The sequence below is a fragment of the Macaca fascicularis genome, chromosome 1, assembly GCF_037993035.2.
Source record: "Macaca fascicularis isolate 582-1 chromosome 1, T2T-MFA8v1.1".
Taxonomy (NCBI): Eukaryota; Metazoa; Chordata; class Mammalia; order Primates; family Cercopithecidae; genus Macaca; species Macaca fascicularis.
The window spans coordinates 202458446-202485430 of record NC_088375.1 but is presented as its reverse complement, the minus strand read 5'-3'; the positions used below and the strand labels follow the sequence as shown (position 1 = coordinate 202485430).

Below are 26985 nucleotides of genomic sequence, written 5' to 3'. Positions count from 1 at the left end.
AGTAACAGTGAAAATCCACTGATTTACTATTTTAGCAAATGTATAATCTGATATCTGTACTCTAAATATTAGAGATGTAAATTTGTCAGAGGAAGCTTGGTATACAATGAATGCTTGTATTGGAAAAGACGGAACTTGCTGTTTTTACTAATTTTGTATTTCTCTGGACTTAAACTAGGAATTATGTTCTCTTAGCTTCTCTGGGTTTTCCTCTTCAAATGAAATGCTTCTGACCTGTAGAGGTTTAGAAAAGGTTATCCTCAACTAAAATAACTGCTTCAATACAAGGGAAAATTCTGTGGAAATCTTTTGCATTTGACGTTGCTAAACTTAAGTACAATAATGTCACATGTACTTATACAGTAATTGTGGGCACGCCTAAGTCCCTCCCTCTTTCCTAAACCAAATTCCCCAGATCCTAGAAATCCAGCCCTTCTGCCCTCCGGAGGCGCCTTTCCCAACGTAAAGTACAATTTTAAATTTCAGCTCCTGACTAAAATCATGATCCGCAGTCAACTGCTAGAGAATCTGGGCACCCCGGTGCCTCTGGAGCGTGCAGCGGGTGTGGGCAAGGGCAGGGGGAGTGGGCGAAGCTGCTGGTTGGTGCCTGAAATCTGTGCGTTGCCCCTTTAATTGTGTCCCCAGCCCTCGGGCGTTTCTGTCCAACGCCCACGTCAGCAAATACCTTTTGTTTCTCTCACGTTGGGGCTACTTGTTTTAGGGCGCAAAGGAACGGCCTCGAAAGGGGGTCCTTCCCCAGCCGAGAACCAAGAATCTTCCCCCGGCCCGCGCGCGCGACCGGCCGGTGCGCCGCGGCCCGCGGTAAGTGGCGGCGCGCGGCGCCGGCGGAGGGCGGGCGGGCGTCGGGGCTGCCCGGGACCCGCCGCGAGCCTGGCCGCGGGCGGAGGCGCCGCGGGCTCTCACGGCCCGGGCGGCGGCGGTGCTGAGATGCGGGCCCTGGGCGCGCCTCCCCAAGACGTCCCCGGGCCGGGAGCGCGGCGGGAGGCGCCGAGGCGAGCGGGCGCCATTTGCAGCCCGGGGCGCAGCGGCGGCGGCGGCGGCGGCGCCGGCTCCGAGGGGCTGTGGGCGGCCACGGAGGACGCGCGGGCGGCGGCGGCGGGCCGAGCCCGGGGCGGCGGCGGGCGTTGGTGGGCACCGGCTCCCGGCCGCCCCTCCCCGCGCCCGGCCGCGCCGCCCAGCCCGCCAGGCCGGCCCCTCCTGCGCGCCCGGGAGGGGCTGCGGGACAATGGCCGCGCCGTCGCCGCCCGCGCCCGCCTAGCCGCCCGGCCCGGCCCGGGGAAAGGCGGGAAGGCGCGCGGAGCCTCCTGGCGGCGGCGGCGGGAAGGCGGCGGGGACGGCGCCGGGCGTGTCTGGAGCCGTCGAGCGCCGCGGACTCCGGAGGGGCTCGGGCTGCGCGGCGCAAAAACGGGCGGCCGCCGGGGGGGCGCGCGAGGAGGGCAGGGCCGGGGCCGGAGCCGGAGCCTCTGCGGGCGCGGCCAGGGGCGCTGCCGGTGAGCCTGGCTCCCAGGGCAGTAGCCCGAATTTCTCGGTACAGCCTCCATCCTTGGTTTTATGTCAAGATGCGACATCGGGGCTTAGAAAACCGAGGGCTAACTCACCGCGCCTAACCAATGTTGAGCTCCAACTATTTGCTTCTGGACGGAACCGTACATGCTCATCTCTACCCATGCTGACCGCCTCTTTTGTGAGTTAGTCAGCGGCTTGTTCCCTTCCCCTTCAGATGCGCTTATTTATCGCTGATTGTTCCAATGGCCCTACTCCACATCATTCTGAGACGCGTTTGGAAGCGGTAGATTTACACACACACCTGGTGGGCTTCTAACCACACGTCAGTATCACTATGCTTGATAAACCTTTATATTTGCACAACTTTAAATGGATTGCTTTCACCTATATGAATTATTTCACTTAATTTCACATAAAACAACCACTTAGGCTGACGGTAATTCCACTTTGCAAATGAGGGAACACGTGTGAAGCATGGCGTTTCACCTCTAGGCCAGGGTGACATAGCCACCCAGGACCTCCTGTTCCCGTCCTGCCTTCCCTCCTAAGGTACCTCCAGAGGAGTCTTTAGAAGGGCCAATCTTACACAGCGCTTCCCTGCACTGAAAACCTTAACTGATCTTTTTCAGGAAAGCCTCCAAAATCCCCAGCAAGCTTCTGCTCCAGTCTTAATCTCCTCCATGCCTCAGGTATGGATGCATTTGTGGACTGGAGCAAGAGCCCCTCACTGATAAGCAGGGATCAGATGTCTTTATTCCTGGGAACCTCTCTGGCCACACAAGTGGCAACTGGGAAGTGAGAATCTGGCTTAGGGCCCTTGACCAAATGGGTGTCTGGGTGGATTGTGCTCAAAAATGTCAGCAGGAGGCATAATGAGTAGGGACTCCAGGAAGGAGGCCAAGCCACTAACCCTTATCTCCAAGCCCTGAAATCACCAGCTTTGCTGTTGATAATGATTTGAGGCCATGAAAAACTTTGTAAGATAGAGTAATATTGATTCATCCTGTATCATTTAAATATAATTTTTAGATACAACTATGTCTAATAGATTTAACTCAGTGACACAATGATATGTTAATCATATTTAAAGGATTTGATGTGTTTGATTCCCTTGAATGAAGCTTTTGTTACTTTTGTGCTCAAAATTGGTCAGTGGTTCCCCATCTTACGCAGTTTAAAAGCCAAAAGCTCCATAATAGTCTATGCAGCCTTACAGCATCTGGTCTCACTATGTCCTACTTCTCTCATGATTTGCTTTCCCTTTCTGACTTCATATCCCATTGCTTCCCCGCTGCTCACCTCAGGGCCTTTGCGCTTGCTTTTCCCTTTGCCTGAAATACTGTTTCCCCAGACACCCACATGACTCTTACTTCCTTTGGACTTTACCCAAATACCATCTTCTCAATGAGGCTTTCCCCAACTATAGTTTTGATTCTCTTAAGTGTTTTTATTCTAAATCTTTTCTGTCTCATGCCATTTGTGCAGCTATAAAAATACTTTGGGACTGGGTAATTACACAGAACAGAAATTTATTTCTCACACTTCTGGAGGCTGGGAAGTCCAGGCAGTTTGGTGCCTAGTGAGGGCTGCTCTTTGCTTCCAAGATGGCACCGCGTTGCTGCATCCTCTGGATGGGAGGACTGCTGTGTCTTCACGTGGCAGAAGGGATAGAAGGGCAAGAGGGGCCAAACTCACTCCGTCAGGTCCTTTTATAAGGGCGTTAATTCCATCCATGAGGGCGGAGCCTTCGTGGCCCAATCACCTCCTAAAGGTGATACTGTTGCAATAGGGATGAGTTGTTTTTTTTTTTTTTTTTTTCTTTTTTGAGACAGAGTCTTGCTCTGTCGCCCAGGCTGGAGTGCAGTGGGGCTGTCTCGACTCACTGCAAGCTCCGCCTCCCGGGTTCACGCCATTCTCCTGCTTCAGCCTCTCCAGTAGCTGGGACTACAGGCGCCCACCACCACGCCTGGCTAATTTTTTTGTATTTTTTAGTAGAGATGGGGTTTCACCGTGTTAGCCAGGATGGTCTTGATCTCCTGACCTCTGATCCGCCTGCCTTGGCCTCCCAAAGTGCTGGTATTACAGGCGTGAGCCACCGTGCCCGGCCTTGGGGATGAAGTTTCAACATGAATTTTGGAGGGGATACAAATGTTCAAACCACCGCTGTTAAATGTTTTTAATACAGACGATCACTGACTTACAATGGCTTAACTTATGATTTTTTGACTTTACAGTGGGTTTAATGGGGTATTAAAGGCATTTTAAACTTACAGTGTTTTCAACTTAAAATAGGTTTATTGGGATGTATCCCCATCATAAGTTGAGGAGCATCTGTACTTAATTCTAAATCTTCCCAAAGCTAAAGGATCGTTTATCCATCAAGGAATACAATTACCACCCTAGTTAGGTGAAGTTCTTTATGACTCAGGAATGTTTGCTAAGCAGGCTAACAAGATTAGTTTTGCTGACATTGGTGGGACACATTAAATTTTAGATTAATGACTCTGTATCTTAAAAGAGTTGATCCTCTCAGCCGGGTGTGGTGGCTCGTGCCTGTAATCCCAACACTTTGGGAGGTTGGGGTGTGGAGGGTGGGGGGGGGGTGAATCACGAGGTCAGGAGTTCGAGACCAGCCTGGACAAGATGGTGAAACCCCATCTTTACTAAAAATACAAAAATTAGCAGGGCGCAGTGGCAGGCACCTGTAATCACAACTACTTGGGAGGCTGAAGCAGGAGAATGGCTTGAACCCGGGAGGCAGAGATTGCAGTGAACCAAGATCGCGCCACTGCACTCTAGCCTGGGTGACAGAGCAAGACTCTGTCTCAAAAAAAAAAAAAAAAAAGAGAGAGTTGATCTTCTCAACCACAACCTTAGTTCAAGTTACACTTGCTACCTAAATCTTCTGTCTACTCATAGAAATACATGTCTTTTGCTTCTATTCCAAAGACCTTCGAACTTAATGGTTCCTAAAATGTGTAATTGTCTTTCCCAACCACCTTTTTAAAGATCATTGAACTTGATGGAAGTCTTGAATTCTGTTATATTCTTGGGACTATTATAATATTTAACTCTTACAGATATTTAAAATGTTTCCATTTGGATTTTGGATGTCCCATATAAATTGATCTAACTTGCTGTTTCAACGTATAAACTCACTCTACTGGAAGAAGAAAATCTGAAATGTATTACCCATTTCCATGACCTAATCACATAATTCTGAAAATAAACCTTTTTTGATGACTCAAGAGTACGGCTATGAATGCGTGTTACGTTAAAATCCTTTCAATGTGAATATCAAGTTGTAACTGACCCCAATGTATAGGACAATTCCTATTTTTTTTCGAGATATAACTGGTTTTTTTTGAGACGGAGTTTCGCTGTTCTTTCCCAGGCTGAAGTGCAATGGTGCGATCTGGGCTCACTGCAACCTCACCTCCCAGGGTCAAGCAATTCTCTTGCCTCAGCCTCCCAAGTAGCTGGGATTACAGGAGCCTGCCAGCATGCTCAGCTCATTTTTTGTACTTTAATAGAGATGAGGGTTCACCATGTTGGTCAGGCTGGTCTTGAACTCCTGACCTCAGGTGATCCACCCACCTCGGCTTTCCAAAGTGCTGGGAATACAGGTGTGAGCCACTGCGCCTGGCCTGAGATATAACTCTTATACCATAAAATTTACCCCTTTTAAAGTGTACAATTCAGTTTTTTAATATGGTTACAAAATTGTGCAACCATCATGACCCTCTTAACTCCAGAATATTTTCATCACTTGCATAAAGAAACCCCATGCTTGTTAATAGTCACTCCCCACTCCCATGTCTCCCTAGCTCCTGATAACCCCTCATCTACTTCCTATGTGGATCTACCCATTCTGGGTATTTCATGTGAATAAAATCTGTTTTTTATATGACTAGTTTCTGTAACTTAGCATGAGGGGTTTTTTTTGTTTTTTGTTTTTTGTTTTTTTTGAGACAGAGTCTCGCTCTGTCACCCAGGCTGGAGTGCAGTGGCACAATCTCAGCTCACTGCAAGCTCCGCCTCCCGGGTTCACTCCATTCTCCTGCCTCAGCCTCCCGAGTAGCTGGGACTACAGGCGCCGGCCACCACGCCCGGCTAATTTTTTGTATTTTTAGTAGAGACAGGGTTCACCATGTTGGCCAGGGTGGTCTCGATCTCCTGTCCTTGTGATCCGCCCACCTCGGCCTCCCAAAGTGCTGGGATTACAGGCGTGAGCCACCATACCTGGCCTTGTTTGTTTTTTAGAGACAGGATCTCACTGTCACCCACACTGGATTGTGGTGGCGTAATCCTAGTTCACTACATCCTTGACCTCCTGGGCTCAACCAGTCCTCTGCCTCAGCCTTCCAAGTAGCTGGGACTGCAGGCTCACACCACTGTTCCCAGCCAGCATGAGGTTTCTAAGGTTCACCCATGTTGTAGTATATACAGTCATATGTCACTTAATGATGGGGATATGTTCTGAGAAATGTGTTGTTAGGTGATTTTTGTCACTGTGTGAACATCATAGAATGTGCTTACACAAACCTAGCTGGAATAGCCTACTATACACCTAGGCTGTATGGTATAGTCTATAGCTCCTAGGCTACAATCCTGTATAGCATAATATTATAGGCATTTTTATTTTATTTTATTTTATTTTTATTTTATTTTATTTTATTTTTTTGAGACGGAGTCTCGCGCTGTGTCACCCAGGCTGGAGTGCAGTGGCGCGATCTCGGCTCACTGCAAGCTCCGCCTCCCAGGTTCACGCCATTCTCCTGCCTCAGCCTCCGAGTAGCTGGGACTACAGGCGCCCGCCACCACGCCCGGCTAGTTTTTTGTATTTTTAGTAGAGACGGGGTTTCACCATGTTAGCCAGGATGGTCTCGATCTCCTGACCTCGTGATCCACCCGCCTCGGCCTCCCAAAGTGCTGGGATTACAGGCTTGAGCCACCGCGCCCGGCCTATTATAGGCATTTTTAAAACAATGGTAGCCGGGCGCGGTGGCTCACGCCTGTAATCCCAGCACTTTGGGAGGCCGAGGCGGGCGGATCACAAGGTCAGGAGATCGAGACCACGGTGAAACCCCGTCTCTACTAAAAATACAAAAAATTAGCCGGGCGCGGTTGTGGGCGCCTGTAGTCCCAGCTACTCGGGAGGCTGAGGCAGGAGAATGGCGTGAACCCGGGAGGCGGAGCTTGCAGTGAGCCGAGATCGCGCCACTGCACTCCAGCCTGGGCGACAGAGCGAGACTCCGTCTCAAAAAAAAAAAAAAAAAAAAAAACAATGGTAAGTATTTGTGTATCTAAACATATCTAAACACAGGAAAGCTGGGCACGGTGGCTCACGCCTGTAATCCCAGCACTTTGGGAGGCCAAAGTGGGTGGATCACCCAAGGTCAGGAGTTCAAGACAAGCCTGGCCAACATGGCAAAACCCCGTCTCTACTAAAAATACAAAAATTAGCCCGGCATGGTGGTGGACGCCTGTAATCCTGGCTACTCAGGAGGCTGAGGCAGGAGAACTGCTTGAACCCAGGAGGCAGAGGTTGCAGTGACCCAAGATCGTGCTACTGCACTCCAGCCTGGGGGATAGAGCAAGACTTTGTCTCCAAAAATAAATAAATAAACACACACAGGAAAGGTTTCGCCATGTTGGCCAGACTGGTCTTGAACTCCTGACCTCAGGTGATAAACCGCCTCAGCCTCCCAAAGTGCTAGGATTACAGGCTTGAGCCACCCCACCTGGCCTTCTGTATCCACATTTGTATAAGACAAGAAAATGTGTTGTAATAAAATTCTAAAATGTTTACATTTTATACTCAGTGAAAGCAGTGTTTTTAAATGTTTAGATAATTAACAATAATAATAATAGCTGACATTTATCAAGGGCTTGTTATAAACCAGGCACTGTTATAAGCATGTTGCTTGGATTATCTTCTGATTTTCTCCATCTCACAGCTCTATAAGCTATAGGTATTATTATTATCCCTGTATTAGTCCATGCTCACATTGATAAAAAGAAATACCTGGCCAGGCACGGTGGCTCAAGCCTGTAATCCCAGCACTTTGGGAGGCCGAGACCATTCTGGCTAACACGGTGAAACCCCGTCTCTACTAAAAAATACAAAAAACTAGCCGGGTGAGGTGGCGGGTGTCTATAGTCCCAGCTACTCGGAAGGCTGAGGCAGGAGAATGGTGTAAACCTGGGAGGCGGAGCTTGCAGTGAGCTGAGATCCGGCCACTGCACTCCAGCCTGGGCGAGAGAGCGAGACTCCATCTCAAAAAAAAAGAAGAAAAAGAAAAAGAAATACCTGGCCGGGGCCAGGCACCGTGGCTCATACCTGTAATCCCAGCACTTTGGGAGGCCAAGGCAGGTGGATCTTGAGGTCAGGAGTTCGAGACCACCCTGGCCAATATGGGGAAACTTCATCTCTACTGAAAATATAAAAATTAGCCAGCTGTGGTGGCCCGCACCTGCAGTTCCAGCTACTCCAGAGGCAGAGACAGAATCGCTTGAACCCGGAAGGCAGAGGTTGCAGTGAGCCGAGATCACGTCACTGCACTCCAGCCTGGAGGACAGAGTGAGACTCCGTCTCAAAACAAAACAAAACAAAAAACACCTGACCGGGTGCTGTGGCTTACGCCTGTAGTCTCAGCACTTTGGGAAGCAGAGGCGGGTGGATCACCTGAGGTCAAGAGTTCGAGACCAGCCTGGCCAACATGGTAAAACCCCGTCTCTACTAAAAATATAAAAATTAGCCAGGTGTGGTGGCGCGTTCCTGTAATCCTAGCTACTTGGGAGGCTGAGGCAGGAAAGTGGCTTGAACCCGAGAAGTGGAGGTTGCAGTAAGCTGAGATCACACCATTGCACTCCAGCCTGGGCAACGAGTAAAACTCCGTCTCAAAAAAAAAGACTGCCTAACAGGCGCCCCAGGGAGGGAATCAGGAGGCTCCCAATGACATTGCTAGTGTAATTTAAGGTCAACTAACTGCTATAGGCAGTGTGCTGTGTAATCTAGCACTTTGAGAGGCCAAAGTGGGAGGATCCCCTTGAGCCCAGGAGTTCAAGTTTACAGTGAGCTATGATTGCACCACTGCACTTCAGCACTTCATCCTGGATGACAGAGTGAGACCTTGCCTCTGAAAATAACTAAATAAAAGGAAACAACCCTGCTACCCCTGAACTTCCCCTGAACTCCTACCAAATAGTGATTCCTGTCTTCACCATGTTTGTCTCTTGCCAATCATGAAGCTTTTGACACTGGAATGCTGCTATGAGAAAAAAATACAATGTTTCCATAAATGTGCTTGCCTGCATTAACAGCCAAAACAGAAGAAAGATGGTTCCCACCTCATTTCTGCCTTCCAGATCTCACAACATCCCACTGATGGGCCACATTTCACATGGGGAAACTGAATTGTAAAGGAGTCTGGGAAATGTACTTTTTAGTTTTCCAGAAGGAAGTTAGAAAGGATGCTGATGCTGGGCGTGGTGGCTCATGCCTGTAATCTTAGCACTTTGGGAGGCCGAGGTGGGCGGATCTCTTGAGCCCAGGAGTTCAAGACCAGCCTGGGCAATATATTGAGACCCTTAAAAAAAAAAAAAAAAAAAAAAAAAAAGGATCGTGAGTGTTCAGAGTGTTCATCCACAGATCTACTCTAATATCTGCTGGAGTGGACCTTGGTGGTTATCTGAAAAAATAGCATTCCATCAGTATGTAAAAACTGTTGAGGGCACAGACTGTGCTCAGAAATCAGTTCTTTTGACCAGATGCGGTGTCTCATGCCTGTAATCCCAACTCTTTGGAGGCCAGTATGGTGGGTGGATTGCTTGAGTCCGGGAGTTCGAGACCACCCTGGGCAACGTGGCGAGACCCCATCTCTACAAAAAATACAAAAAAATTAGCTGGGTGTGGTGGTACACGTCTCTGGTCCCGGCTCCTCGGGAGGCTGACATGTAGGCATCCCTGAACCTGGGAGGCAGAGGTTGCAGTGAGCCAAGATCGTGCCTCTGTACTCCAGCCTGGGTGAGAATGAGACCCTGCCGCAACAAAAAAAAAAAAGAAAAAGAAAAAGAAAAAAGAAAGCAGTTCTCTTAAAAAGCTGGGCTTTATATTAATTAGAATATTAATTAGAATATTAGGCCGGGCACGGTGGCTCACACCTGTAATCCCAGCACTTTGGGAGGCCGAGGCAGGTGGATCACAGGGTCAGGAGTTCGAGACCAGCTTGGCCAATATGGTGAAACCCCGCCTCTACTAAAAATACAGAAATTAGCCGGGCGTGGTGGTGGGCTCCTGCAGTCCCAGCTACTCAGGAGGCTGAGGCAGGAGAATCGCTGGAACCCGGCAGGCAGAAGTTGCAGTGAGCCAAGATCGTGCCATTGCACTCCAGCCTGGGCAACAGGAGAGAGACTCCGTCTCAAAAAAAAAAAAGCCACAAGTTACCACTGTACTTGTACACTGGACAGTAGTTAATATGCCCTTTAGTGGCAATGTTGAAACAGTGAAGCAATCCAAGTAAATGCCATTCTCTGAATGCCCTTCTAACTCATTAGGGCTAGGTGACAGATGAGCTTTTAGTGTGGCAACGACTTGTTCTCAAAAACTATTAATTTTGGGCCAGGCACAGTGGCTCATGCCTATTATTCCAACAAGGTGGGAGGATCACTTGAGCCTAGGATTTCAAGACCAGCCTGGGCAACATGGCAAAACCCCGTCTCTACAAAAATACAAAATTTAGCCTGGTAAACCTGTAGTCTCAGCTACTTAGAAGGCTAAGGCTGGAGGATCACTTGAGCCTGAGAGGTCAGGTCCACAATGAGCCATGGTCACACCACTGCATTCCAGCCTGAGTGACAGAGTGAGACTGTCTCAAAAAAAAAAAAAAAACAAGCTGGGCACGGTGGCTCACGCCTGTAATCCCAGCACCCGGGAGGCTGAGGCGGGCGGATCACCTGAGATCGGGAGTTTGAGACCAGCCTGACTAACATGGAGAGATCCCGTCTCTACCGAAAACAGAAAATGAGCCGGGTGTGGTGGTGCATACCTGTAATCCCAGCTACTCGGGAGGCTGAGGCAGGAGAATCACTTGAACCTGGGAGGCAGAGTTGGTGGTGAGCAGAGGTCTCACCATTGCATCCAACCTGGGCAACAAGAGCGAAACTCCATCTCAAAAAAAAGAAAAAAGTTATTTCAGTTTGTTTTCTTATTTATTTAGAGAGAGGTCTCACTATGCTCCCTACGCTGGTCTGGAATTCCTGGCTTCAAGTGACCTTCATGCCTCTGCCTCCTGAAATGCTGGGATTACAGGCGTGAGCCACTGGGCCCAGCTCCTCTTCTTTATATTTGCCTGTATTTTCTTTTTTTTTTTTTTCAAGATATGTTGAATTTTTAAAGCTGTTGTGTTCAGTTTTCTTCCAAAACACATTGATGACATTTGGAGGAAAAGAGCAATAGGACTTACTATCTTGGTATCATCTACTGTCCTGCCTTTGAATAGTGTTGTCTTAAATTTATTTTCTTGTCAAAGTTAAAAAGTATGTTTGGGTTGGGGACAGTGGCTCATGCCTATAATTCCAGCATTTTTGGAGGCGGAAGTGGGGGGATCACTTGAGCCCAAGAGTTGGAGACCAACCTGGGCAGCATGACAAAACCTCGTCTTTCTAAAAAATACAAAAATTAGCCAAACTTGGTGATGGGTACTTGTAGTCCCAACTACTTGGGAGACTGAAGAGGGAGAATCGCATAAGCCTGGGAGATCAAGGCTGCAGTGAGCTGTGATTGTGCCACTGCACTCTAGCCTGAGTGACAAAGTGAGACTGTCTTAAAAAATAAACCAAATGGCCAGGCGCAGTGGCTCATGCCTATAATCCCAGCATTTTGGGAGGCCCAGGCGGGCGGATTGCCTGAGGTCGGTCAGGATTTTGAGACCAATCTGGCCAACATGGAAAAACTCTGTCTCAACTAAAAATACAAAAAAATTAGCTATGTGTGGTGGTGTGTGCCGGTAATCCCAGCTACTCGGGAGGCTGAGGCAGGGGAATTGCTGGAACCAGGGAGGCGGAGGTTGCATTGAGCCAAGATCACACCACTTCACTCCAGCCTGGGCGACAGAGTGGGACTCCATCTCAAAAAAACCAAAACAAAACAAAAAAAGGATTGCTTTTGATTTGCCATAATATATTTTAATATTGGAAATCTCTTTTTTTTTTTTTTTTTTTTGAGATGGAGTCTTGCGCTGTGGCCCAGGCTGGAGTGCAGTGACCGGATCTCGGCTCACTGCAAGCTCCGCCTCCCGGGTTCACGCCATTCTCCTGCCTCAGCCTCCCGAGTAGCTGGGACTACAGGCGCCTGCCACCTCGCCCGGCTAGGTTTTTTTTGTATTTTTCAGTAGAGACGGAGTTTCACCGTGTTAGCCAGGATGGTCTCGATCTCCTGACCTCGTGATCCGCCCGTCTCGGCCTCCCAAAGTGCTGGGATTACAGGCTTGAGCCACCGCGCCCGGCCGGAAATCTCTTATAAAGATTGAGGTTAGGCCGGGCGCGGTGGCTCACGCCTGTAATCCCAGCACTTTGGGAGGCCGAGACGGGCGGATCACGAGGTCAGGAGATCGAGACCATCCTGGCTAACACGGTGAAACCCTGTCTCTACTAAAAATGCAAAAAATTAGCCGGGCGAGGCGGCGGGCGCCTGTAGTCCCAGCTACTCGGGAGGCTGAGGCAGGAGAATGGCGTAAACCCGGGAGGCGGAGCTTGCAGTGAGCCGAGATCGCGCCATTGCACTCCAGCCTGGGCGACAGAGCGAGACTCTGTCTCAAAAAAAAAAAAAAAGATTGAGGTTAAAAAGATATATATATAAAACATAAAAATATGTATATAGCCGGGCGCGGTGGCTCAAGCCTGTAATCCCAGCACTTTGGGAGGCCGAGACGGGCGGATCACGAGGTCAGGAGATCGAGACCATCCTGGCTAACATGGTGAAACCCCGTCTCTACTAAAAAATACAAAAAAAAAAACTAGCCGGGCGAGGTGGCGGGCGCCTGTAGTCCCGGCTACTCGGGAGGCTGAGGCAGGAGAATGGCGGGAACCCGGGAGGCGGAGCTTGCAGTGAGCTGAGATCCGGCCACAGCACTCCAGCCTGGGTGACAGAGCGAGACTCCGTCTCAAAAAAAAAAAAAAAAAAAAAAATATGTATATAAAATGTAGTTCTTTAAAAAGAGTTCCAAGCCAATTTGAAGCCAAATGATTTTTCTATTATTAATATTAATGATTTATTTATGTTGTATATTTTATATCATTGTATATTATATTACATATTTGTTATGTATTATATATTATCAATATTAATTATTAATGGTTTTCTATTAACTATTAATAATAATCTGTGCCAGATAATCTATTTTTATATGTTAAAAATGATATCTGGCCAGGCACGGTGACTCAAGCCTGTAAGCCCAGCACTTTGGGAGGCTGAGGTGGGCGGATCACGAGGTCAGGAGATCAAGACCATCCTGGCTAACACGGTGAAACCCCGTCTCTACTAAAAATACAAAAAAATTAGCCGGGCATGGTGGCAGGCGCCTGTAGTCCCAGCTACTCGGGAGACTGAGGCAGGAGAATGGCGTGAACCCGGGAGGCGGAGCTTACAGTGAGCTGAGATCGCGCCACTGCACTCCAGCCTGGGGGACAGAGCAAGACTCTGTCTCAAAAAAAAAAAAAAAAAAAAAAAGATATCTGACAGCGGCTCTTATATAATTTTTGTTTGTTTGTTTGTTTTGAGACAGAGTCTCGCTCTGTTACCCATGCTGGCGTGCAGTGGCACGATCTTGGCTCACTGCAGCCTCCGCCTCCCGGGTTCAAGCAATTCTCCCTCCTCAGCCTCCCGAGTAGCTGGGATTACAGGGACCTGCCACCATGCCCGGCTGATTTTTGTATACTTAGTAGAGATGGGGTTTCACCATGTTGGCCAGGCTGGTCTCAAACTCCTGACCTCAGGTTATCTGCCTGCCTTGGCCTCCCAAAGTGGTGGGATTACAGGCGTGAGCTGCCGTGCCTGGCCCTTATATAATTTATTTAAATAAATATTATGAACCTTAGCAGATTTTTCTACCTCTTATTACAAAAGTACATTATAAATATCTCTTTTCTCTCTCTACAGGACAATCCTGCAAACACAGACTGTTTGACTTAGAATCTTCTCTTTTTTACTCCATTCAAGAGCAGCATTCATAAATTTCCAGGTATGACAAATTTTAATTCTTGATCTACCTCACTTAAATGCATAGATTAAAAAGTAAAATTCTGGGGCCGGGTGCTGTGGCTCATGCCTGTAATCCCAGCACTTTGGGAGGCCAAGGTAGACAGATCACCTGAGGTCGGGAGTTCGAGACCAGCATGACCAACATGAAGAAACCCTGTCTCTACTGAAAATACAAAATCAGCCGGGCGTGGTGGCACATGCCTGTAATCCCAGCTACTCGGGAGGCTGAGGCAGGAGAATTCCTTGAACCTGGGAGGCAGAGGTTGCGGTGAGCCGAGATGCCGCCATTGCACTCCAGTCTGGGCAACAAGATTGAAAGTCCATCTCAAAAAAAAAAAAAGTAGAATTTTGGGCTGGGTGCGGTAGCTCATGCGTGTAATCCCAGCATTTTGGGAGGCCAAGGCAGGCAGATATCCTGAGGTCAGGAGTTCGAGACCAATCTGGTCAACATGGCGAAACCCCATCTCTATTAAAAATACAAAAATTAGCCAGGCGTGGTGCTGGGTGCCTGTAATCTCAGCGCTTGTGAGGCTGAGGCAGGAGAATCACTTGAACCCAGGCAGCAGATGTTGCAATGAGCCGAGATCACGCCAGTGCACTCCAGCCTGGGCAACAGAGCAAGACTCTGTCTCAAAAAAAAAAAAAAAAAAAGGTAAAATTTTGTAGTTGTAGATATTATATATTAGAGAATGGATTTATTTCTTGGAAATTCACTGTCTAAGATGTTCAGTGTTCTGATCCTTTTGGTCTCCCTGTTCACTGATTGCTAATTTTTTTAAATGACATCTTTATTTTGAATTCTCTCTCTTTTTTTTTTTTTTTTTGAGATGGAGTCTCGCTCTGTCCCCAGGCTGGAGTGCAGTGGCCGGATCTCAGCTCGCTGCAAGCTCCGCCTCCCAGGTTTAGTCCATTCTTCTGCCTCAGCCTCCTGAGTAGCTGGGACTACAGGCGCCTGCCACCTCGCCCAGCTAATTTTTTGTATTTTTTAGTAGAGACGGGGTTTCACCGTGTTAGCCAGGATGGTCTCGATCTCCTGACCTCGTGATCCGCCCGTCTCGGCCTCCCAAAGTGCTGGGATTACAGGCTTGAGCCACCGCGCCCGGCCTAATTCTCTCTTAAGGAAGTGTAGTGTATCCTTGTGAATGTGGGCCGAATTCTTTTTTTTTTTTTTTTTTAACATCCAGGATACATATTTGAATTACATTTTAATCTTTTACTTATTTATTTATTTATTTTTTATTTTTTTGAGATGGAGTCTTGCTGTGTCGGCTAGACTGGAGTGCAGAGGCAACCTCCGCCTCCCGGGTTCAAGCACTTCTGCCTCAGCCTCTAGAGTAGCTGGGATTACAGGCACCCGCCACCACTCCTGGCTAATTTTTGTATTTTTGGTAGAGATGGGGTTTCACCATGTTGGTCAGGCTGGTCTCGAACTCCTGACCTCAGGTGATCCACCCGCCTTGGCCTCCCAAAATGCTGGGGTTACAGACCTGAGCCACCACACCTGGTTTTTATCTTTTTTTTAAACTGGGATCCAGGCAATTGTATGGAACTACATTTTTTAATTCATTGCCTCTCTTGTGTATATATTTCTCCCATTCTAGCTTGATCCACATACTTGTATTATTAAGAACTGGAGATTATCTAGACCAGTCCTTTTAATTTGCAGAGAAGGATGTTAAGCCTAGAAACTTAAGTTACTTGCCCATGGACATAATACTAATTTAGTGGTAGAACCAGTGTCAGAATTCTGGCCTCCCACAGCTGCATCATGCAGCCTTGGAGTAACTGTCTGGGTTAACTCCCTTTTCTGTAAAATGGAGATAATAATACCATCTCCTGGCAAGGCACAGTGGCTCACGCCTGTAATCCCAGCACTTTGGGAGGCCGAGACGGGTGGATCACGAGGTCAGGAGATTGAGACTATCCTGGCTAACACAGTGAAATCCTGTCTTTACTAAAAATACAAAAAATTAGCTGGGTGTGGTGGCGGGCGCCTGTAGTGCCAGCTACTCGGGAGGCTGAGGCAGGAGAATGGCATGAACCCAGGAAGCGGAGCTTGCAGTGAGCCGAGATTGTGCCACTGCACTCCAGCCTGGGCGACAGAGCAACAATCCGTCTCAAAAATAATAATAATAATAATACCATTTCCCCTATAGGTTGCATGTAAGGATTAAATGAGACAATGCAGGTAGTTACTTTAATACTGCCTGTTGGCCCTTTAACCCCTTCACTGCATCTTTCTTGAAATTCTCCACCCTTGGCTAATGTGTCACGAAGCTCTCTTAATTCTCCCTGTAATTCCTTATCTGTAACACTGGCTTCTTTTCCCCATCCTGCTCCACAATCATGGGCAATCCTCCAGGTTCCCCTCTCAGCCCTTGTTTCCTCTGAGCCCCTTCATTTCTGCTAACAACTTAATCGCTATTTGCAGATTCTCTTGCTCCTCTATCTTCAAGTCTGAGTGTCCCTGTGAACTTCAGACCAGCATTTCCAGTGGCCTCCTGGCCATATCTATCTGATTTCCCATTCCTCTCAAATCCAGCATACATAAAACCAAAGTCATTGCTTTTCTTCTAAACCAGTTATTTCTCTGGACTCTGGACTTCCCAATTTCTTGTTTCAAATTTAAAAAAAAATTTTTAATTTTAATTTTTTTTTTTTTTTTGAGACAGCATCTGTGTGCCCAGGCTGGAGTGCAGCGGTGCAATCACTGTTGCTCACTGTAGCCTCAACCTCCCGGGCTAAAGTGACCCTCCCACCTCAGCCTCCCAAGTAGCTGGGACTACAGGCACATGCAATTTTTTATTTTTATTTATTTATTTATTTTTCTGAGACAGAATCTTGCTATGTCCCCCAGGCTGGAGTGCAGTGATGTGATCTCAGCTCACTGCAACCTCCACCTACTGGGTTCAAATGATTCTCCTGCCTCAGCCTCCTGGGTAGCTAGGATTACAGGTGTGTACCACTGCGCCTGGCTAATTTTTGTAGTTTTAGTAGAGACAGGGTTTCACCATGTTGGTCAGGCTAGTCTTGAACTCCTGACCTCATGATCCACCTGCCTCGGCCTCCCAAAGTGCTAGGATGACAGGTGTGAGCTACTGCGCCCGGCCACAATTTTTTATTTTTTAGAGACAGGGTCTTGCTCTGTTGCCCAGGCCGACGTACAGTGGTATTACCATAGCTCACTGCAGCCTCCAACTCCTGGGCCTAAGCAATCCACTGCCTCTGCTTCCCAAGTAGCTGGGACCACAGGCATGCACCATCATGCCCAACTAATTTTTAAAAATCTATTTTGCCATCCTGGTCTCAAACTTAATTTAAGAAAAAGCAAGGTATAGGACCGGGCACCGTGGCTCACGCCTGTAATCCCAGCATTTTGGGAGGCCGAGGCAGGTGGATCATGAGGTCAAGATATCAAGACAATCCTGGCCAGCATGGTGAAACCCAGTCTCTACTAAAAATACAAAAATTAGCCAGGTGTGGTGGCAGGTGCCTGTAGTCCCAGCTACTTGGGAGGCTGAGGGAGGAGAATCATTTGAACCTGGGAGGCGGAGGTTGCAGTGAACCAAGATTGTGCCTCTGCACTTCAGCCTGGTGACAGAGCAAGACTCTGTCTCAAAAACAGAAAAAAGAAAAAGCAAGGTAGAGACCAATGTGTATGATACAAGGGAACTTAACTTTCTTTTTTTTTTTTTTTTTTTTTGAGACGGAGTCTCGCTCTGTTGCGTAGGCTGGAGTGCAGTGGCCAGATCTCGGCTCACTGCAAGCTCCGCCTCCCGGGTTCACGCCATTCTCCTGCCTCAGCCTCCCGAGTAGCTGGGACTACAGGCGCCCGCCACCTCGCCCGGCTAGTTTTTTTTTTTTTGTACTTTTTAGTAGAGATGGGGTTTCACCGTGTTCGCCAGGATGGTCTCGATCTCCTGACCTTGTGATCCGCCCGTCTCGGCCTCCCAAAGTGCTGGGATTACAGGCTTGAGCCACCGCGCCCGGCCGGGAACTTAACTTTCTTAACTTTCCATATCAGTAGAGTGTTTTCTTATTTTTGAATCGTACGCATTCAAGGGTGAAAGGGAAGGGGAAAAGATCAGTGTTGCGGTGGCTCACACCTGTAATCCCAGCACTTTGGGAGGCCAAGGCAGGTGGATCACTTGAGGTCAGGAGTTCAAGAACAGCCAGGCCAACATGGTGAAACCCCGTCTCTACTAAAAATACAAAAATTAGCCGGGTGTTGTGGTGCGCTCCTGTAGTCCCAGCTACTTGGGAAGCTGAGACAGGAGAATCACTTGAACCTGGGAGGCAGAGGTTGCAGAGCTGAGATGATGCCATTGCACTCCAGCCTGGGTGACAGCGCCAGACTGTCTCAAAAAAATGATGTGAGAACTATATAAATAATTTGTGTTTCTCTAGGATTTTGTTTTTGTTTGTTTTTGTTTTGCCTTGGATTCCAGGGCAAATAATGCTAAATGTAAATGTATAGAAACCATCTCATTAACATTTTGTTTAATTTAAATAAAATGTTGCTTGCTCTGTCCCTGAGGCTAAAGGGCAGTGGCATAATCCGAACTCACTGCAGCCTCCAACTCCTGGGCTAGGTGATCCTCCCACCTCAGAACCCAAATAGCTGGGACTACAGGCCCATGCCACCATACCCAGCTAGTTTTTATAATTTTTTATAGAGATGAGGTTTCACCATGTTGCCCAGGCTAGTCTCAAACTCCTGAGCTCAAACATCTACCTGCTTCAGTCTCCCAAAGTGCTGGGATTATAGGTGTGAGCCACTGCGCCCAGTCCATTTTACCAAACTCTTATCATCAGTTATTAAAACTTTCCAATGCCACCCTCTGTTGATGACTTCTAAATCTTTATCTCCAGCCTAGATTTCCTGAGCGTATATCCAGACATCCTTATACTGACTTCATGCTCGGTGAGCAACATTTTGATGACTGACTTTCCATATCACCTCCTCATAAGGAAAGGAGAATATGTTGGTCAGTGGAAAACAAATATCTGTCCCTTTGATGTTTACATTTTTCATCATAATTTATAAAATGGCCTTGTGTCTCTTTTGTATATATGGTATATCTGACATATCACATACACATATATAACATATATAGACCTATGTACAAACTCTGTGAGCTTGATTAAAGACAGAGGATGGGGGAAAAGGAGGGAAGTAGGAAGGCATTTGCCTGTAAGAAACAGATCATCTTTTTGTGGACCAAATCACATTTCTGATGAGTTTCTGAAAAATCAAACTTTAAATAAGAGGTAACAATGTAAATGCTGCCAATCATTTATCTTAGCACCTAGCCAGCTGGCCATTTTCTTCCTTGCTCACCCCTCCCTCCTTCTTATCTACAGTAGTTAGCTACTTAGGGAAAAATTTAGGTCTTCTCATCACACAGTACACCAAATACATTCTAGAAGAGAAGTATTACACACACACACACACAAGCAAATGGAAGTAAATATTCATCAGACATCTGGAGGAGGGAAGATATCCTGAGAGTAGAACACACTGAAAACAAATCATGTAGGGAACTTTCAACATGTGCCATTCATTTACTTATTCGTTTATTAGTCTCCAAGTCTGAAGGATGTAGATATGAGGCTGAGAAGGGAAAGGTTTGGCCTGGGACAGTTCCTGGGTCCTGGATTAGGCACTATAGGGAGATAGTGGTATTAATTCCCAAGAAAGGAGACACAGATGAAGGAGTAAATTTCACGGGTTAAGAAAAGGCAGCAATAGTAAGTTTGGAATTCAGTAAGTTTGAGGTTATCTTCTGTATCTAACTGGTGATGGGTAACAACAATGATGATAAGAATTATAACAGCGGCTCATATATTATTGAGCAGCTACAGTGTCCCAGGCACCTGCAGAGTTCTTGACATTTGCAATGTCGCATTGAATCTACAATTCCATGAAGTAGGTACTGCACTCTTATAAACCCCCATTTATAGGTGAGGAAATAGGTGTGTAAACCACAGCAGAGCCGGGGCTTAGATTCACTTTAATGGCATAGCCCATGTGTTTACCCACTGTTATTTATGCTGCTTCCAAGTCTTGCTGATTCTACCTCTTTGGCTTATCTCTATCTACTTCTTTTCTTTCTTTCTTTCTTTCTTTCTTTCTTTCTTTCTTTCTTTCTTTCTTTCTTTCTTTCTTTCTTTCTTTTCTTTGTTTGTTTGTTTGTTTTTGTTTGAGACGGTGTCTGGCTTTGTCACCCAGGCTGGAGTGCAGTGGCGTGATCTTGGCTTACTGCAACCTCAGCCCGCCGGTTCAAGCCTTTTTTGTGCCTCAGCCTCCCGAGTAGCTGCAAATACAGGCACCCGCCACCACTGGACCTGGCTAATTTTTCTATTTTTAGTAGAGATGGGGTTTCACCAAGTTGGCCAGGCTGGTCTCCATTGAGCCACCTGCCTTGGCCTTGTCTACTTATTTTCATCACCACTACTGTGGTTTAAATGTTGGTCCCTTCAAAACTCATTTTGAAACTTAATCCTCAATTTAAATTTTTTTTTTTTTTTTTTTTTTTTTTGAGACAGGGTCTCATTGTGTCACCCAGGCTGGATGGAGTGCAGTGGCACGATCACAGCTCACTGCAGCCTCAACCTCCCCAAGCTCAGGTGATCCTCCTACCTCACCCTCCTGAGTAGCTGAGACTACAGATGCATGCCACCATGCCTGGCTAATCTTTGTATTTTTTGTAGTGATAGGGTTTCACCATGTTGCCCAGGCTGGTCTCCAACTCCAGGGCTCAAGTGATTTGCCTGCCTTGGCCTCTCAAAGTGCTGGGATTACAAGCGTGAGCCACCATGCATGGCGCAATGTGGCAGTATTGAGAGGTGTGGCCGTTAAGAGGTGATTGGGTTATGAAGGATTAATGGGTTATCATGGGGGGAACTGGTGGTTTTATAAGAAGAGGAAGGGAGATGTGAGCACGCTCAGCCCCTTGCCACCTGTACTAGTCCGTTCTTGCATTGCTATAAAGAAATACCTGAGACTGGGTAATTTATAAAGAATAGAGGTTTAATTGGCTCACAGTTCTGCAGGCTGTACAGGAAGCATAGTAGCTTCTGCTTCTGGGGAGGCCTCAGGAAGCTTCCAGTTATGATGGAAGGCATAGGAGGAGCAGGCATCTTCACATGGCTGGAGTAGGAGGAAGAGAGGTGCCACACACTTTCACACAACGAGATCTCATGAGAACTCACTCACTATACAGCATCAAGGTGGGGATGGTGCTAAACCATTCATGAGAACTCTGCCTCCATGATCCATTCACTTCCCGTCAGTCCCCACCTCCAACACTGGGGATTACAATTCTACATGAGATTTGGCCAGGGACACAGATTCAAACCGTATCACTACCGATCCTTCTGCACTGTCCCAGGACTCTGCAAAGAGTCTGCAAGAGCAAGAAGGCCCTCACCAGGTGTAGACCCTTGACCTGGGATGTCTCAGCCTTCAGAACTGTAATACATAAATTTCATTTATTTGTCTTTTTTTCCTTTATCTTTTTCATGATGTTATTTTTTCTTTTTTTCTTTTTCTTTATAAATCACCCAGTTTCAGCTTTTTGTTGTTGTTGTTATAAGTAACAGAAAACAGACTCATACCACCCTACCACTACCCACAACTACTTCCATTCTTTTTTTTTTTTCTTCTTCTTCTTGTTGTTTTTGAGATGCAGTCTCACTCTGTCACCCAGGCTGGAGAAGTTCAGTGGTGCAACTTCAGCTCATTGCAACCTCTGCCTCCCAGGTTCAAGCAATTCTCCCACCTCAGCCTCCTGAGTAGCTGGGATTACAGGAGGCACATGTCACCATGCCTGGCTAAATTTTGTATTTTTAGTAGAGATAGGGTTTCACCATGTTGACCAGGCTGGTCTCAAACTCCTGACCTCAAGTGATCTGCCCACCTTGGCCTCCCAAAGTGCTGGGATTACAGGCATGAGCCACCATGCGGCAGCCCAACCACTTCCATTTCTACCCCTACCATTTTGTCTAGATTACAACTGCCTCCTGCCTGATCTCACTGCCGATGACATTCTTACTGCTCTCTGATTTGATCAAATACTAAATCACCTCTCTCCTTTGCATTAAACCCCTTAATGTCCCCCCCACCCCTGCCCCAGTGCTTACAGGGTCTAATCCAAACTCTTTTTTTTTTTTTTTTTTTGAGACGAGTCTTGCTCAGTTGCCCAGGCTGGAGTGCAGTGCTGTGATCTCGGCTCACTGCAATCTCCACCTCCTGGGTTCACGCCATTCTCCTGCCTCAGCCTCCTGAGTAGCTGGGACTACAGGCGCCTGCCACCATGCCCAGCTAATTTTTTTTGTATTTTTAGTAGAGACAGGGTTTTACCATGTTAGCCAGGATGGTCTTGATCTCATGACCTCGTGATCTGCCTGCCTCATCCTCCCAAAGGGCTGGAATTGTAGGTGTGAGCCCCCACGCCCGGCCCCAAACTCTTTAATAAAGCAAATAAGGTGCTCCATCCATCTCTCACCATCTCTTTTGCACCCTGTGCTCCAGCCATATTGAACAACTTACTTTCTATTTTCTTTTTTTTTTTTTGAGATGGAGTCTTGCTGTGTCTCCCAGGCTGGAGTGCAGTGGCATGATCTCGGCTCACTGCAAGCTCCGCCTCCTGGGTTCACGCCATTCTCCCGCCTCAGCTTCCCAAGTAGCTGGGACTACAGGCACCCGCCACCACGCCCAGCTAGTTTTTTGTATTTTTAGTAGAGACGGGGTTTCACCATGTTAGCCAGGATAGTCTCGATCTCCTGACCTCGTGATCCACCCACCTCGGCCTCCCAAAGTGCTGGGATTACAGGCTTGAGCCACCGCGCCCGGCCCTTACTTCCTATTTTCTTATTATACCAGTCCGTGCCTTGGCTCAAACTCTATCTTCTGCCTAGAATGCGTTTCTCTTTTTTTTTTTTTTTTTTTCTGAGTGAAAACCTACTTGCCTTTCAAGCATCTACCCTAGCATTATATCACCTACGAAGCAAAGTACGTTGAGTCTTCTCCCACAGTTCTGGAGGCTAAGTCTGAAATCAGGGTGTTGACAGGGCCATGCGTCCTCTGAAGGTTGTAGGGCAGAGTCCTTCCTTGCCTCTTCCTAGCTTCTGGTGGGTGCCAGCAATCCTTGGCATTCCTTCTGTTGTAGCTCCATAATTCCAGCCTCTGCTTCTGTCTTCATGTAGTGTTCTTCCTTCTCTGTGTGTGGTTTTGTTTCCATTTTTGTTTTTGAGACTAGCCTGTTGCCTAGGTTGGTCTTAAACTCCTGGCCTCAAGCAATCTGCCTTTCCTTGGCCTCCCAAAGCGCTAGGATTAGAGGTGGGAGACACCGCATCCAGCCCCTGTGTGTGTCTTCTCAGTGTCCTACTTTCTCCAGATCTTTCCTTATAATGATACCACCCTAATCCAGGATGACCTCATCTTAACTTGATTGTATCTGCAAAGACCCTATTTCCAAATTAAGGTCTCCTGTGTAGGTAGGTACCAGGGTTTAAGACTTCAGCATATAATTTTGGGGGGCACAACTCAACCCCATGTCTCACATGCAGGAGCAAGAGCAAGAGAGAGTGGAAGGAGGTGGTACATACTCTTTTATTTATTTTTTATTTTTATTTGAGACACAGTCTCACTCTGCCACCCAGGCTGGAGTGCAGTGATGTGATCATGGCTCACTGCAGCCTCGAACTCCTGGGCTCACATGAATCTCCTGCCTCAGCCTCCAAACTATAGGAGGCCACCATACCCAGCTAATTTTTAAATTTTTTTTTCTTTATAGAAACAGGGTCTCACTATGTTGTTCAGGCTGGTCTTGAACTCCTGGGCTCAAGCAGTCCTTCTGCCTCAGTCTCCCAAAGTGTTGGGATTATAGGCATGAGAGCTATTTTTTAATTTTTATTTTTTTAGGTGGAGTTTCACTCTTGTTGCCTAGGCTGGAGTGCAATGGTGCAATCAGCTCACTGCAACCCCCGCCTCCTGGGTTCAAGCAGTTCTCCTGCCTCAGACTCCCGAGTAGCTGGGATTACAGGCATGCACCACCACGCCCAGCTAATTTTGTATTTTTAGTAGAGATGGGGTTTCCCCATGTTGGTCAGGTTGGTCTCGAACTCCTGACCTCAGGTGATCCGCCTGCCTCGTCCTCCCAAAGTGCTGGGATTATAGGCCTGAGCCACCGCGTGCGGCTTTTTATTTTTCTTTTTTCTTTTCTTTTGTGAGACGGAGTCTCTCTCTGTCGCCCAGGCTGGAGTGCAATGGCGAGATCTCAGCTCACTGCAGTCTCTGCCTCCCTGATTCAAGCAATTCTCCTGCCTTGCCTCAGCCTCCCGAGTAGTTGGGATTATAGACACCCACCACCACACCCAGCTCATTTTTTTGTACTTTAGTAGAGATGGGGTTTCACCATGTTGGCCAGGCTCCTTTCAGACTCCTGACCTCAAGTGATCCACCCACCTCGGCTTCCCAAAGTGCTAGGATTACGGGCTTGAGCCACCACACCCAGCCCCGAGCTATTTTTAAGTACTGAAATATTTTTATGTATAAACTGTTATTTTGGTGTTATAAAATGTAAATCATTTATGTTATAAGACATGTCCACAGAGTTATATACTGCATTTAGGTTTCATATCAAACAAGGGTACATTTTTAAAGTAGGTATACTGAGTACCTCATTCTTTATTTTATATCCTTACAAGGTACTTTATTGTTTTAACTCTTATTTTCTGTTTCTTATAGGATTAGTTCTCTTTTTCAGGGATTATTAGTTGTTTGCATTTCCCCCAGAGGCAAATCATCTACTGCCAGAGGCTCCCTGATGGAATCAGGTTAGAATGAGGTTGGGGGTGGGAAGACATTAAGAGAAGCAAAACCAGGCACGATGGCTCGCCCTGTCATCCCAGCAGTTTGGGAGGCCAAGGTGGGAGGATCCTGTGGGCCCAGGATTTTGAGGTCACAGTCAGCTATGACGCCAAGGAAAGGGAGTTAATGAGGAAAAGTTTATAAGACCTGATTCCCAGCCCTACAGGACTTCTCTCCTTTTCCCCTCTAGGGCTGACACCTTCTTTGTCTTTTTCTTTCTTTCTTTTTCTTTTTTTGAAATGGGGTCTCACTTTGTCACCCAGGCTGGAGTACAATGGCATGATCTCAGCTCACTGCAGCCTCTGCCTCCTGGGTTCAAGCAGTTCTCTTGCCTCAGCCTCCCAAGTAGCTGGAATTACAGGCCCCCACCACCACACCCAGCTAATTTTTTTTTTTTTTTTGTCTTTTTAGTAGAGATGGGGTTTCATCGTCTTGGCCAGGCTGGTTTCAAACTCCTGACCTCAGGTGATCTGCCCACCTTGGCCTCCCAAAGTGCTGAGATCACAGGCATAAACCACCAAACCTAGCCACCTTCTTCCTAAGGATAATTTATTTGAGACAGGTTCTTCTTCCCCAGTCATCTCACCCTCAAGCCAGAGGGGTTGAGGAAGCCCCATGATAGAACCTGGTCATCTCTAGGTGGAACGGCCTCTGAGACAAAACATTAAAGAGGATGGGGAGTACAACTCACTTCTTAATAATGTTATTGATACTGAGATGCCAGCAAGGTCATTTCATCTCAGTTTTGCAACAGCTAATTTGAAACCATGGGCACAGTGAGCAGTCAGCATGCTGTCACTGGTCCTGAGGACATTGCAGTATTTGAATGGTGAGAAGTGACAGCACTCAGAAAAGGACACACCAGATTTCTATGGCTTTTTTACCTTAGGATCTCAAAGGACATTACTGCTTTATTACTCATTCCCTAGAAAATAGTGCGCTAGAATAACTCATCCCTAAGAACGCTATGTGATTGGTATTTTGCAATTTTTACTCCATCCCAGTGCCAAGTTTCAGTGTTTTTCTAGTGTGATTGATATATTAGAATTTTTACTTTATAAGCTGTGATAAAACCATAATACTTTTTGGCCACTTTAAGTCTGGAGCTTTTATGATTTCACATTGAAAAGAAGTCTGAAGCTTTATTAGGTAAGTGAAAATGTAACACAGATGTCTGGGTAATGGAAGCCAGTAGCCTGTTTTTAACAGAATTACTCTTTAAAAGCAGAATAAATTCCCTCTCTAGAATTTAGGGATACAAATTCTCTACCCTCAGCCTTTGACCTATAACCTCTTTAGGGAAAAGGATTCATCTCTCTGTCTCTAATCTTCCACCAAAATACCAAATAATTAAGTGCACATGTTGCATAGCAAAATATACCTAAAACAATTAATACATCAAGTAAACCAATAGTTTCTCATTTTTAGAGTATCTAAAAAAAAAAAAAAAAAAAAAAACCGCAACAATTTATGCTGGCATTTTATAGTATAACTTGATTTATTTCAGGATTTCATTGTAAGAAACACAAACATATGTAGTATATAATTTAACTGCAACAAAATAGTTTAAAAATGTTGAAGTTTGAACAATCCTGAGAGATCATGCAGTCCCACCTCCTACCAAATGCAGTCACCCTAAATCAATGACATTCTGCCTCTGCTACAATGGTAGCATAGAAAGTGTTACTTTGCAAAGTGACTGATACTGTTGTTAATCAGTTTAGCCCAGTGTTCAAATTTGTCTTACGGAAACCCACAGTAAGAAATACATTTTTGCTGGGCACTGTGGTTTATGCCTGTAATCCCAACACTTTGGGAAGCCAAGGTGAGTTGATTGCTTGAGCTCAGTAGTTCAAGACTGCCTGGGTAAGATGACAAAACCCCATCTTTACAAAAAAAACACAAAAATTAGCCAGGCGTGGTGGCATGTGCCTGTAGTCCCAGCTGCTTGGGAGACTGAGGTTGGAAGATGGCTTGAACCCAGGACGTTGAGGCTGCAGTGAGCGGTGATCAGGCCATTGCACTCCGGGCTGGGCGACAGGGCAAGAACCTATCCCCTCCTCCAAAAAAAAGAGAAGAAAAAAAGAAATCCCTTTTAAGGCTTGGCACAGTGGGTCATGCCTGCCCATAATCCCTGCATTTTGGGAGGCCGAGACTGGAGGATCGCTTGAGGCTGGGAGTTAAAGATCAACCTAAGCAACAGAGCAAGACCGTGTCTCTACAAAACAATTTAAAAAATTAGCTGGGCATGGTGGCGTGCCCTGTAACCCCAGCTACTCAGGAGGCTGAGGCCAGAGGACCTCTTGAGCCCAGGAGTCTG

General features: G+C 46.9%; 1 protein-coding gene across 15 annotated transcripts in view; it reads left to right on the top strand.

The window, feature by feature from the left end:
* The first annotated feature begins 390 nt into the window (after positions 1–390).
* The window catches only part of ZBTB8A (zinc finger and BTB domain containing 8A), a 67858-nt gene continuing 41263 nt past the window's right edge, over positions 391–26985 (top strand). For 8 of the 15 annotated variants that reach the window (XM_074013550.1, XM_074013546.1, XM_074013549.1 and 5 more), the window contains exons 1-2: positions 691–822; positions 13688–13769. The gene's annotated coding sequence lies outside the window, so the exon portion shown is untranslated. Of the gene's footprint in view, positions 463–690; positions 823–1350; positions 1706–13687; positions 13770–18661; positions 18778–26985 lie in introns of those variants that run through there. The other 7 variants (XM_045375522.3, XM_045375495.3, XM_065534282.2 and 4 more) reach the window with 5 other exon arrangements.